Below are 15,263 nucleotides of genomic sequence, written 5' to 3' on the forward strand. Positions count from 1 at the left end.
CCATCCCAAGAACAGACTAATCATGTTAGTAGGGTGCTCAGCCTCCATCTTTTGTATGCCCACCAATGTCTGCATGGAAAAGATATTGTCTTAACTCATGGATTATTAGAATAATATATAGGTGACAGATATTAATATTATGGAAGGTAACTTTTAGGTTTATTTTCCTTTATTGATTTCATATTTTATATGAATTTTTCATTAATGTCCCATTCTTTAGGAGTTGAAAGAAAAAGTGGTTTAACATTTTTACCATATTAAAATATTTTAATATCAAAGTCTACATTTTTCCTATTTACAGGTCTTATGAAATTGAAAAGATGATTGATTAGGGTGTATCCGTGAAAAAAAATCTATGCAGAATTAAGGAACATAATTTTGTGCAATTAAAAAATATATTTATTATTGACATTCTTTTTTTAATTAGGAAAGCACAAAGGTATTTTATTTTAATTTTTTTATTCGATGTATTCTTTATTTACATTTCAAATGATTTCCCATTTTCTGGGTCCCCACTCCCCGCAAGTCCCATAAGCCCTCTTCCCTCCCCCTGTTCCTCCATCAACTCCTTCCCACTTCCCTGTTCTGGTATTCCCCTATACTGTTGCATTGAGTCTTTCCAGAACCAGAGGCCACTCCTCTGTTCTTTTTGGACATCATTTCACATGTGGATTATTTCTTGGGTATTCCAAGTTTCTAGGTTATTATCCACTTATCAGTGAGTGCATACCATGACTGATCTTTTGAGACTGGGTTACCTCACTTAGTATGATGTTCTCCAGCTCCATCCATTTGTCTATGAATTTCATGAATTCATTGTTTCTAATGGCTGAATAGTACTCCATTGTGTAAATATACCACATTTTTTGTATCCATTCTTCTGCTGAGGGACACCTGGGTTGTTTCCAGCTTCTGGCTACTACAATTAGGGCTGCTATGAACATAGTGGAGCATGTGTCCTTATTACATGCTGGGGAATCCTCTGGGTATATGCCCAGTAGTGGTATAGCAGGGTCCTCCGGAAGTGCCATGCCCAGTTTTCTGAGGAGCCGCCAGACTGATTTCCAAAGTGGTTGCACCATCTTACAATCCCACCAGCAGTGGAGGAGTGTTCCTCTTTCTCCACATCCTTGACAGCACCTGCTGTCTCCTGAGTTTTTGACTTTAGCCATTCTGACTGGTGTGAGGTGAAATCTCAGGGTTGTTTTGATTTGCATTTCCCTAATGATTAATGATGTCGAACATTTCTTAAGGTGTTTGTTTCTCAGCCCTCTGAAGTTCTTCATGTGAAAAATCTTTGTTTAGTTCGGTACCCCACATTTTAATGGAGTTATTTGGTTCTCTAGGTTCTAACTTCTTGAGTTCTCTGTATATATTAGATATTAGCCCTCTGTCAGATTTAGGGTTGGTGAAGATCCTTTCCCAATCTGTTGGTTGATGTTTCGTCCTTTTGACAGTGTCCTTTGCCTTACAGAAACTTTGTAGTTTTATGAGGTCCCATTTGTCAATTCTTGATCTTAGAGCATAAGCTATTCAGGAACTTTTCCCCTGTGCCCATGTCTTCAAGGGTCTTCCCCAGTTTCTTTTCTATTAGTTTCAGTGTGTCAGATTTTATGTGGAGGTCCTTGATCCATTTGGAGTTGAGCTTAGTACAAGGAGATAAGAATGGATCGATTCACATTCTTCTGCATGCTGACCTCCAATTGAACCAGCACCATTTGTTGAAAAGACTATCTTTTTTCCACTGGATGCTTTCAGCTCCTTTGTCGAAGATCAAGTGACCATAGGTGTGTGGGTTCATTTCTGGGTCTTCAATCCTATTTCATTGATCGGCTTGCCCGACATTGTACCAATACCATGCAGTTTTTATCACTATTGCTCTGTAGTAAAGTTTGAGGTCTGGGATACTGAATCCCCCTGAAGTTCTTTTACTGTTGAGAATAGTTTTAGCTATCCTGGGTTTTTTGTTATCCCAGATGAATTTGAGCATTGCTCTTTCTAGCTCTATGAAGAACTGGGTTGGGATTTTGATGGGGATTACATTGAATCTGTAGATTGCCTTTGGCAATATGGCCATTTTAACTATATTAATCCTGCCAATCCATGAGCATGGAAGATTTTTCCATTTTCTGAGATCTTCTTCGATTCCCTTCTTCAGAGATCTAAAGTTCTTGTCATATAGGTCTTTCACTTGTTTGGTTAGAGTCATCCCAAGATACTTTATGCTGTTTGTGGCTATTGTGAAGGGTGTCATTTCCCTAATTTCTTTCTCAGTCTGCTTATCCTTTGAGTATATAAAGGCTACTGATTTGCTTGAGTTGATTTTGTAGCCAGCCACTTTGCTGAAGTTGTTTATCAGCTGTAGGAGTTCTCTAGTAGAGTTTTTTGGGTCACTTAAGTATACTATCATATCATCTGCAAATAGTGATAGTTTGACTTCTTCCTTTCCAATTTGTATCCCTTTGACCTCCTGATGTTGTCTAATTGCTCTAGCTAGGACTTCAAGAACTATATTAAAAAGATATGGAGAGAGAGGACAGCCTTGTCTAGTCCCTGATTTTAGTGAGATTGCTTCAAGTTTCTCTCCATTTAGTTTGATGTTGGATACTGGTTTGCTGTATATTGCTTTGACTATGTTTGGATATGGGCCTTGAATTCCTGTCCTTTCCAAGACTTTTAACATGAAAGGATGCTGAATTTTGTCAAATGCCTTTTCAGCATCTAATGAAATGATCATGTGGTTTTTTTCTTTGAGTTTGTTTATGTAGTGGATTGCATTGATGGATTTCCTTATATTGAACCATCCCTGCATCCCTGGAATAAAGCCTACTTGATCGAGGTAGATGATCATTTTTTATGTGTTCTTGGATTCAGTGGGCAAGAATTTTATTGAGTAATTTTGCATCGATATTCATAAGGGAAATTGGCCTGAAATTCTCTTTCTTAGTTGGATGTTTGTGTGGTTTTGGTATCAGCATAATTGTGGCTTCGTAGAAGGAGTTGGGTAGTGTCCCTTCTGTTTCTATTTGGTGGAATAGTTTGAAGAGTATTGGTGTTAAGTCTTCTTTGAAGGTCTGATAGAATTTTGCACTGAAACCATCTGGTCCTGTGCTTTTTTTGGTCAGAAGGCTATCTATGACCCCTTCTATTTCTTTAGGGGTTATGGGTCTGTTTAGATGATCTATTTGATCCTGGTTTAATTTTAGTATTTGGTATCTGTCTAAGAAATTGTCCATTTCCTCCAGATTCTCCAGTTGTGTTGAATACAGACTTTTGTAGTAGGATCTGATGATTTTTTGAATTTCCTCAGTTTCTGTTGTAATATCTCCCTTTTCATTTCTAATTTTGTTAATTTGGATACTTTCTCTGTGCTCTTTGGTTAGTCTGGCTAAGGGTTTATCTATCTTGTTGATTTTTTTCAAAGAACCAGCTCCTGGTTTTGTTGATTCTTTGTATGGTTCTCTTGGTTTCTACTTGATTGATTTCAGCTCTGAGTTTGATGATTTCCTGTCTTCTCCTCCTCCTGGGTGAATTAGCTTCTTTTTGTTCCAGGGCTTTCAGTTGTTCTGTTAATCTTCTAGTGTATGCTTTCTCCAATTTCTTTTTGGAGGCACTCAAAGCTATGAATTTTCCTCTTAGCACTGCTTTCATTGTGTCCCATAGATTTGTGTATGTTGTGCCTTCAATTTCATTAAATTTTAAAAAATCTTTGATTTCTTTCTTTATTTCTTCCTTTACCAAGGAATCATTGAGTAGAGTATTGTTCAGTTTCCATGTATATGTGGACTTTCTGTTGTTTTTCTTGTTATTAAATACCACTTTTACTCCATAGTGATCTGATAGGAGGCATGGGATTATTTCAATCTTCTTATATTTGTTGAGGTCTGTCTTGTGACCAACTGTATGATCACTTTTGGAGAAGGTACCATGAGGTGCTGAGAAAAAGGTATAATCTTTTGCTTTGGGATGAAAAGTTCTATATATATCTGTTAAATCCAATTGGTCCAAAGCTTCAATTAGGTTCACTGTCTCCCTCTTTAGTTTCTGTTTTCCTGATCGGTCCATTGATGAGAGTGGAGTGTTGAAGTCACCCACAATTATTGTGTTAGGTGCAATGTGTGCTTTGAGCTTTAGTAATGTTTCTTTTATGAATGAGGGCGCCCTTGTATTTGGAGCATAGATGTTCAGGATTGAGAGTTCTTCTTGTTGGATTTTTCCTTTGACCAGCAAGAAGTGACCTTCCATGTCTCTTTTGATGACATTAGGTTGAAAGTCAATTTTATCTGATATTAGAATGGCAACTCCGGCTTGTTTCCTGAGGCTTGTAGAATTGTCTTCCAGCCTTTTACTCTAAGGTATTGTTGAGGTCTGTCTTGTGACCAACTATATGATCACTTTTGGAGAAGGTACCATGAGGTGCTGGTATGCAGCAAAATGTAGGGTGTGGTGTGTTTCCTGTATGCAGCAAAATATAGGGTCCTGTTTATGTAACCAGTCTGTTAGTCTATGTCTTTTTATTGGGGAATTGAGTCCATTCATGTTAAGAGATATTAAGGAGTAGTGGTTATTGCTTCCCATCATTTTTGATGTTAATTTTATACTAGTGTGGTTATCTTCTTTTGGGTTTGATGAAAGAAGCTTAATATCCTGCTTTTTCCAGGGTATAGTTTCCCTCGTAATGGTGTTTTCCCCCTATTATCCTTTGTAGGGCTGGGTTTGTGGAAAGATAATTGTGTAAATTTGGCTTTGTCATGGAATATCTTGGTTTCTCCATCTATAGTGATTGAGAGTTTCGCTGGGTATAGTAGTCTTGGCTGGCATTTGTGTTCTCTTAGAGTCTGCATGAGCTCTGCCCAGGATCTTCTAGCTTTCATGGTCTTTGGTGAGAAGTCTGGTGTGATTCTGATAGGTCTTCCTTTATATGTTACTTGGCCTTTTTCTCTTGTTGCCTTTAATATTCTTTCTTTGCTTAGTACATTTGGGGTTTTGAATATTATATGACAAGAGGTATTTCTGCTCAGGTCCAGTCTGTTTGGAGTTCTGTAGGCTTCTTGTATATTCATGGGCACCTCTCTCTTTAAGTTGGGAAAGTTTTCTTCCATAATTTTGTTGAAGATATTTGCTGGTCCTTTCAGCTGTAAATCTTCACTCTCATCTATACCTATAATCCTTAGGTTTGGTCTTCTCATTGTGTCCTGGATTTCCTGGATATTCTGGGATACATGCTTTTTGCATTTTGTATTTTCTTTGACTGTTGAGTCAATGGTTCCAATATAAAAAATGCTGAAGTAACAGTACCTCTAAGACAGCAGTTCTCAACCTGTGGGGTGAGACTCCTTTAGGGTTTGAATGGCCTTCTCACAGGAGTCACCTAAGACTATCTGAAAACAAATTTATTTTCATTATGATTTATAACAATAGCAAAATTATAGCTATGAAGTAGCAAAGAAAGTAGCCTTATGGTTGGGGGGATCACCAGAACATTAGGAACTCTATTGAATATTTGCTGCATTACCAATGTTGAGGAATGGATACAAAAATGTGGTACATTTATACAATGGAGTACTACGTACCTATTAAAAATGATGAATTCATGAAATTCTTAGGAAAATGGATGGAACTGGAAAATATCATCCTGAGTAAGGTAACCCAATCACAAAAGAACACACACAATATGCACTCACTGCTAAGTGGATATTAGTCCTAAAGCTCCAAATACCCAAGATACAATTCAGAGACCACATGAAGCTCAAGAAAGAAAACCAAAGAGTGAGTGCTTTGGTCCTTCTTAAAAAGGGGAACAAAATACACACAGAAGCAAATATAGAGAAAAATGTAGAGCAGAGACTGAAGGAAAGGCCATACAGAGACCTGGAGATTCATCCCATATACAGTCACCAAACCCCAACGCTATTGTGGATGCTAAGAAATGTTTGCTGAAAGGAGCCTGATATAGCTGTCTCCTGAGAGGCTTTGTTAGAACCTTGCAAATACAAGGTGTATGCTCATAGCCAACCATTGGACTGAGAGTGGGGTCCCCAATGGAGGAGTTAGAGAAAGGACTAAAAAGCTGAATGGGTTTGTAACCCCATAGGAAGAACAACAATATCAACCAACCAGACCCCCCAGAGATCCCAGGGACTAAGTCATCAACCAAGGAGTACACATGGCTCCAACTACATATGTAGCAGTGGATGGCCTTGTCAGGCATCAAAGGGAGAAGAGGTCCTTGGTCCTATGATAGCTCAATAGATGCCCCAGTATAGGGGCATCAAGGTCAGGAAGGCAGAAGTGGGTAGGTGGGTGGAGGAACAAACTCATAGAAGCAGGGGGAGGGGGAAGGGACTTCTGGGAGGCAGGAAAACCTAGTAAGGAGCTAACACTTGAAATGTAAATAAATTAAAATAAAATTTAAAATTATAAAATTTAAAAAAATAAAAAAATAAAGGAAAGTTGAGAACCACAAGTCTAGGCAGGTGGTTAGGTCACTGGAAGCCTTGCCCTTAGAAGGGATTCAAGTAGTGTTATGTGACCCTGGTTAGTTCATATGAGGATAGATTGCGGTATCAAGAAAACCTTGGGCCTTGCTCACCCTTTCTATTTCACCATGCAACAGTAACCCCTCTCATTTGCAGTATTCGCGGTCTTACATTGTGACCTAACCAGATAACCTCAACTAGAGCTGTCAATATCTGTGGTCATGCTTTTTGTTATGCCACCAAATAATGTTAAATAAAATCCCCCTACTTTATATATCACCCAATATAGTATTTTAGCAAAGTAATGTGAAGGTGGTTTTGATTTTATGTGAGAAATGTTAGGTTCATTAGACTAATGAGATTATACAAGAAATGACTGTGGTTATGTTTGTCTTAGAGAATAAGATTTTTCTATTAAACTGGATGCTTCTTAGACCCAGAAAAGTACTGCATTCATTGTGGCTGTGTAACAGTGATGAATTACATTTAAGTCTCTTACAGTAGAGTTTCCTGCACACAGAATACATTTAAAATATATATACACAGTTCTTTAGAAAAACACATGTCTCTAGAAAAACACATGTAAATACACTGTGTGATTTTTGAAATCAGATTTGGAAAGGGCATCTTAATAATATTAGTCTGAGTATGTTAAATATTTAAAATTGTATGTTTGTTATATTTTGGTATGTCTTCTTTGTTTAGTTTTAATTTTACTTTTTATTAATATTTAATAAACAAAGTAATGGGTCATACAACATTTTTATATCTCATAGTATTTTGTTTATATTCATTTGACAGAGTTTTAAAAAAACTAAATCTCCAAACTTATCATCACAATAAGGAATATTTTCTTCTGGAAAAAAAATTCTGTTAATGGGAGCCACTCCTTTTGAGTATATTTCACAATAAATATGCACGCCTTGGTGGAGGAATCACAAGTCAGTTAATGGTTTTTATAAAAAATGTAGGAAGTGGTTTTCTGTTTTCAGAGATTCATATCGCAGCCTTTGCACTTTAGAAACATGCTAGAAGAACTACGCAAATTTAAGCTGGAGAGACTCTCCGCCATCTTGGATCTTGGGCGCCAGAGAAATCAGACAGACTGAGGTACGCAAATATAACCCAGGGCCAACATCCCGCCAGGGTCTAAGCCCAACAGGCGTTGGCTTGCACCCAGGCCCTGGGCTGCTCGGAGAGGGGGGAGGGGCATTGGTGTGCCAACCCGGCCAGGAGGTTGTTTGCTAGGCCCGGCGCATGAACCACCATTTTGACTACGGGACGCCAGAGAGTTCTAGCAGGCAAAGTCAGCTAAGAATCATAGACTGAGGCTAACATAGTGGGGTCTAAGCTGGACAGGCCTTGGACTGACCCCAGGCCCTGGGCTGCTCGGTGGGCCATCTGTGTGCCAACCCCGCCAGGAGGTTGTTAGGCTAACAGACTCTCCAGGCACTTTCAGGGAGCATGCGCACACTCCACCATCCTAACAGAACCAATTAACAGTCATAGCCCTAGGGGAACTTTGCTGGGGGGCGGGGCCTTGATCTGCCAGGCTTTTGCCTAGACTCAGGGCCTCAGCAGCTAGGCTAGCCTTGTGTGCCCCAACCCAGTTGGGAGATCGGCTGCCCAGCAGAGTGCCCAGCACTCAGAAAAGGTCCCGCAACATAGACCATCAGCACTCTCTGAAGGAGCAAACGGGCACCACCTGGTTCACACAGACAATCTGGGACAAGGCACACTAGGGTTCCAAGGGCACCCAAGAGGAGGACAGCACATCAGCAATCTGTAATGGGGAAACCCAGCCATCCAGTATTGCAGAAATAGCCTTACAGCCTCACAGGAGGCACAAACACCAGCCAGAGACGAGACCAACTAATGCCAGAAATAACAAGATGGCAAAGGGCAGATGCAGGAACGCTACTAACAGAAATCAAGGCAATATGGCAGCCTCTGAACCAAACTCTCCAACATCAGCAAGTTCTGGTTACACAAACACACCAGAAAAACAAGATTTGGATTTAAAAGCACTGTTCATGATGCTGCTAGAAGAACACAAAAAGGACATAAATGAATCTCTTAAAGAAATACAGGGGAACATGAATAAGCTAGAAACCCGTATAATGGAAACACAAAAATCACTTAAAGAAATTCAGGAGAATAAGGCTCAAGAGATAGAAGCCAATAAAGAAGAATCACACGCAAAAAAAAAAAAAAAAAAAAAAAAAAAAAACTTAAATAAATGCAGGAGAAAGTGAGTCAAACAGCAGAAGTCATGAAAGAGGAAACAAAAAAATCTCTTAAAGAATTACAGGAAAACACAAACAAGCAAGTGAAGGAGCTAAGCAAAACCATCCAGGATCTAAAATCAGAAGTAGAAACAACTAAGAAATCACAAAGGGAGACAACTTTGGAGATAGAACACCTTGAGAAGAAATCAGGGGCCATAGATGCAAATATCAACAACAGAATACAAGAGATGGAAGAAAGAATCTCAGATGCTAAAGATACTAAAGATCAAATTTCATTTCTATTACTCAATAAACATCTATTGAGCCATCATAGGACCAAGGACCTCTCCTCCTTGTTTACATTAATGAATATAAAGGTGAAGTTTACATTAATGAATCATAGTACAGGTCACAGATAAAATGATAAAATACATTTCATAAACTCTCTTCTCCAAGGAGTTTGATAAATTCAGAAATTCAGGAATAAATTCAGGGAATTCCTAGGAAATTCCATCAACTAACAAGAAAGCCTGCCATTAGCATCTTGGATAATCTGTCCTCTGCCTGGTAAAGCAGAGCCTCCTGAGAGCTCAGAGGTCCCCAGTGACCCCAAACATTGGGATGACTTGGAGCTTAATGGAGATGGGAGCATCTGAAAGGAGAGCTGAGAGTGAGCAGAGGACATCACAGTGGAGGGGAGTGAGAAGATGGAGGGAACCCTGCCATCTAATCAAGTAGTAACCTCATCCTCAATTTGATTTGTGAAAGATCCTCACGGGCAGGAAAGTGGGTTGGGCAGAATGCAGTGGCTTTGGTTCTAGATAAAGCAGAAATGCAGGATCTGTGGCTTCTTCAGCCTTGACTGTGTCAGCAGTGAGTGAAGCTGTCTTAGAGGTCCACTGTAGGAAGCAACCATAGGAGCGGTGGCAACACTGATAACTGGGTACTCAATAGTGTTTTCTGATTCTATTCTTGGTTTTCTCTACACGGCTGAGACTAGATAAGGGATCCTTGGTTTGAGATCCAGCAACACACACAAGCAGTCACTGCAAACCTTCCAAAGTACGGTTCCCAGAAAGCTGAAGATCCAGAGAACCAGGTCCTCCATCTTCTCACCTGGAATTTAGACTGTGTTCTTTCTCCAGGGTGATTCAGACTGCACACATAGCATGAGACTCTGGAGGATGTCAGATGCCCAGGTGTCAGGAGAAGACCATTGATAAAAATCTGACATTGGTTAAAACATGAAATACCAGTATGCCTATCAAGTCCGAGACAAGATCCATGGAGAGATAGATGCAATTATAATTTAGGTTCTTCAGCTAACAAGGCATAGAGTGAACTTGAGTCCCAGTTGCTGAAACACCATTCAGCAATGACCTTGGATCTTGATATTATTAGATGGGAAGCATGGAATTATTTAGAAAACTTCCCAATGTGTATATGTGTGTATGCATATATGTGTAGTTGGGTGGAGCTTTGCTTTTTCCACAAAATGTATGTATGGTATGTATGTATGCATGTATGTGTGTATGTATGTAATGTGAAGTTGTTGGAGCTAGTTGAAACTTGCCCTAAGCATTCAGTTTCACTTTCTCTCAAAGGGCCTCTTTCAGTTTCAGCTTCCCCTCAACACTGCCTGAGGAGATGCTCAGTGTGTCCCACACCCACACATGCTCTCCCCATGGCAGTTAATTTTGGAGGTGGTGCCCCTGTGATTTATAATTATTCTCATGTTCTTTGTGCTTCTGTTAGATCTGGAGAAGCTTTCAAAAATAAAGTATGACATTTATTTTACAATTTTTAGGAGTTCCAATGACTTGATAACAACTCAGAATGCTTCTGTTTATAACTGTAAGGCTTTGAGAAGATGGTGTTTAGCTTTCAATATCTTACACTCCATGGCATTCTCTATAATCACTAAGGACAGTCTATTATAGAGAGAGCACATCAAACTTTAAATATTCAAAAATTTAAATTACAAAATAATGATTATAAATATTCATCTCGTCATATTTTAAACCATGCTTTATATGTTATTAATCATAAAATATTACAGAATGAAACATAAGTCTTTTCTTTAAAAATAAATTTGTTTAAATAAAATTTAGTCCTTAACCTGGTGATGCCAAATGTCCTGAAGATGCTGTTTAACAAAGTTCGTGTGCTTGGACAATCTGGACTGGCCCTTCACTGCCCTTGATGGATGGTTGCTGCACACCTTCTGCTACACTTACACTTTTTACTGTTAAAGGCCTCTCTCCGAAAGCTAGAACTGGGATAACAAAAGGCTAGTGTAAACAAGAGTGAAATTCATGAAAGTGCCCTGAAAAGAATAGTTATGCAGAAAATTGAGGCTTTCCTAAGAACTTATGACTTAAATTAATATTCAGATCACTCATGAGTGTTGTTAGTAAGCATGAGCCATGGCATTTGAGAAGAATTATCAAAGAAGAAAACCTTAGGGAAATTTTAGAAACTGACAAACAGTAATTCTACTGTTTGAGTTTTAATGTTCAACTATAGAAATAAGGAACTTGTATGAATAGCAAGAGATTTTGATCATGCAAGTTTATGACAAGCCTTGGTACCTTCCTGAAGGCAAAAGTAAGCACTTTTAGGAACCCTGATGTTCTTCTGCTCTTTACAGAAATGTAATAAAGATAGAGATCATATTGAAACACTGGTTCAAGACAGAGACACAGAGGACTCAGTGAACTGCCTGCCTTTTGAACAGACTTGTCAAACCAGAACTTTACTGATAGATCACCCTTGCTTAAGCAAAGGGGCTGAACAATGTCATCAAACCCTGACACTATCGTGGATGCCAAGAAATGTTTGCTGAGAGGAGTCTGATATGGCTGTCTCCTGAGAGACCCTGCCAGAGCCTTACAAATACAGAGGCAGATGCTCACAGCCAACTGTTGGACTAAGCATGGGGTCCCCAATGGAGGAGTTAGAGAAAGGACTGAAGGAGCTGAAGGGGTTTGCAACCTCATAGGAAGAACAGCAATATCATTTCCTACCTATCTTTTACTTGCTGTCCCCAGAAAGTTTCTCTGGTCCCAGAGTCTTTCTTGAAGGCTCCAGGGAGTCTTCCACCAGCCCCAGAGAATCAAGTGTTGTTCACTCAGTCACTCAGAGAGAAGTCTACTGAATGACCAGGTAAAGACAGACAGACAGACAGACAGACAGACACACACACACACACACACACACACACATGCAAATGAAAACCACAGGTCATTTTTCTGATGAACATAGATCCCAAAATGCTCAATAGGATACTTACAGAAAGAATACAAACATTTACACAGAAATGGAATGGCTCAATAAATCATGTAAATGAACTTAAACAAAAAAATTGATACCAAGAGATGTGAAAAGACCTTTGTGAAAGTCCAACAGGCCTTCATGATAAAATTCCTAGAGAATGTAGGGCTAAAGGGAACACAAGAAACTTGTAACTAATATCATTGTAAGTGAGGAAAAGTTTGAATCAATCCCACTGACGTCAAGGAAGAGACAGAATTCTATTATTCCTACTCCTTTTCCATACTATGCTCTGAATACTAATTGAAACAATAAGGCAAGAGAAGGAAATGGGTACAAATAAGGAAAGAAGACAACAAACTATTGCCATTCTCAGATGACATGATACTGTACAATAGAGACCCCTCAAATTCTATTAGAAAACTTATGAAAATGAAAAACAAATTCAGGAACATGGCAAGATATGGAATCAACTTGCACAAATCAGTATCTTTTCTCTGCAACAAACATACATGGAAGGAAAACACTGACACACTCCCATTCACAATATCCTCTAAAAATATTTAGAAATAAACCTAACCAAGGAAAAGAAAGACCTCTGTGATGAAAACTTCTGAAGAAAGATAAATAAAATTCTGAAGAAAGATACTAGAAAATGGAAAGACAGCCCTTACTCATGGACTGATAGAATTAATGTTGTGAAAATGATCATTTAGCCAAAATCTATTTACAGATTTGAAGGAATCCCAATCAAAACCCCCCATATCATTCTTTACAAAAATAGAAAACTATCCTATAACCTATATGGAACTACAAAAGATCCCAGATAGACAAAACAATCCTGAGCAAAAAGAATGCTGGAGGGATTAGCATTCCAGATCTTGAGATATATTACAGAGCGGTGGCAATAAGGAATGAATGGTACTAGAACAAAAACAGAGATATAGACCAATGGGATAAAAACAGACTCAAATATGAACACACAGCTTCGCCCAATTAATACCTGAGAAAAACAACAAGAACATAAAACATGCAACGAAAAGAACATGCAGAAAAGAAGTCATCCTCAACAAATGGTTCTGGGAAAGCTGAACATCTACATGCAGAAGCATGAAAACAGAGCCCTATCACTTTGCACAGAAACTAATTGCAAATGGATCAGAGACCTAAACGTGGAACCTAAAACACTGAAACTGCTAGGGAAAAAAGTCATTAACCTAAATGACTTTGGTGTAGGAAAAGACCTCCTGAATAGGTCTCTATATGTTCAAGATTTAAGAGCAACAACTCAGAAACAGCTTAACAAAACTAGAAAGCTTCTGCACAGCTAAGGAAATAGTCAACCAGGCTAGGAAGCCCATAGAATGGGCAAGAACATTGGCAACATTGCCAACTATACATTTGAGTGTGGATCTAGCTTTTTGGCCTTCATGGGACCTGAGGTTGGGTGTGGCCTGGCAGGCAGGAGAAGCAGAGATTTCAGGGCAGGCCCTGTTGTCTGAAAGGCAGCTCTGTTAACTGTGTATTAGCCCTTGTGGTGGTGGTGGTGGTGGTGGTGGTGGAGGGGCAGAGACGGGAGGCTAGTAGCTAGTGAGTTAAGTCCAAAATGAGATTTGGAGAATGTAGTTAAGAGTCAAAGGAGGGACAACACTCAAGAGTGGGAAAGCACAATCAGAGGTGCAGGACAGCCAGAACAGCTTTGGATGTCCCCAGGCCTGAGATGAAACTGGGGCTGTGGGGTTCCCAGGCTCTGGAACATCCAAGCACAGCGGAAAGTTGTGAAAGAACTGAGAAAGAAATTTGGCATCTCACCCAGGGCAGGGGTTGGAGGAAGAGAGGAGAGTTTGATGGAAGTTAGAAACAAAAACGAAGTTAAGACCTCATAGAATCCACGGCCCAGGCATAAAGCAGGCCAGGGGCAAACCCAGACAAGCTGGGGCCTTCTCAAGGTTGTTAGAATAGCAGGATGGTCCTCCCAAGGTCATCAAGACATTCTAGAAACTAGCAGGCTAGAAAGATAAAAAGTAGCCTAAATAACCTCCACTGAGTCATGGGCCATCTGGGCTCCCTCCCCCCCTTTCTTTTCTGCTGTAGTTTAATGTTAACTAGGCCCTCTGCTAACAAGATAAGTAAGTCTCCCACTCCCCTACATTCTAGTCTCCTACAATGCTGACGCATGTACTACCTGCTGATGTAATTGTATGCCAATTACTCCCTCAATGTATGAATTGACTAATTATGTAAAGCTCACGAAACCCCCTTGCCTTTTCCCATACAAACCCCTAGCTTTTGAGCCTTGGCGCGGACTGCTTTGTCTCTTGCACGAGATGTGTCTGCCCGGAGCTCCGCAATTAAACTGCTTCGTGTTTTTGCATCAAGCCGGTCTCTTGTGTTTCCTTGGGTGTGCGCCCACCCGAGACTCGAGTTGGGTCTCCCCGTTCGGGGGTCCTACAAGTTCAGGATGATCCCACAGGGAGAGTCCTTGGCTTGACTGCAGGCTTGGGCTCTGTGCTGGTCAAGGCTGGGAGTGCAGAGAGGCCTTCTATGGGAGACTAGACACGGTTCTATAGGTGAAGGCCTTCTCCATAGCTCCCCAGGACAGATCCCTATGAAAAGAGGCAGTCCATGGTTTTAAGGTATTTATTGTCTTGGCAGAGTGTTTTGGCTATCTTGGTGTTTCTGTTTGTTTGTTTGTTTTTTGGTTTTTTCTTTTCTATATGAAGTTGAGACTTGTTCTTTCAAGGTCTATAAAAAACTGTGTTGACATTTTGTGATTGCATTAAATCCATAGATTGCTTCTGGTAAGATGGTCATTTTCACTATGTTAATCCTACCTATCTGTGAGCATGGGAGATCTTTCCATATTCTGATGTCTTCCTCAGTTCCTTCATTCAGGGACTTGAAGTTCTCTCCATACAGGTCTTTCACTTTCTTCGTTAGAGTTATGACAAGATATGTTATATTACTCGTGGTTATTGTAAATAAAATAAAATTTATTTCTCAGCCTGTTTATCATTTGTATAAAGGAGGGCTACTCATTTCTTTGACTTTGTATGCAGTCACTTTGCTCAAGGTGTTTAGCAGCTGTAGGAATTCTCTGGTAGAAATTTGAGGGTTGTTTATTTGTACTATCATATCATCCACAAAGAGTGATACTTTTACTTCTTCCTTTCCAATTTGTATTTCCTTGATCATCTTTAGTTTTCTTATTGCTCTGGTTAGAACTTCAATATATTGAATAGATAGAGAGAGAATGGGCAGCCTTGCCTTGTCCCTGATTTTA

This window comes from Apodemus sylvaticus, chromosome 1, assembly GCF_947179515.1.
Source record: "Apodemus sylvaticus chromosome 1, mApoSyl1.1, whole genome shotgun sequence".
Classification (NCBI taxonomy): domain Eukaryota; kingdom Metazoa; phylum Chordata; class Mammalia; order Rodentia; family Muridae; genus Apodemus; species Apodemus sylvaticus.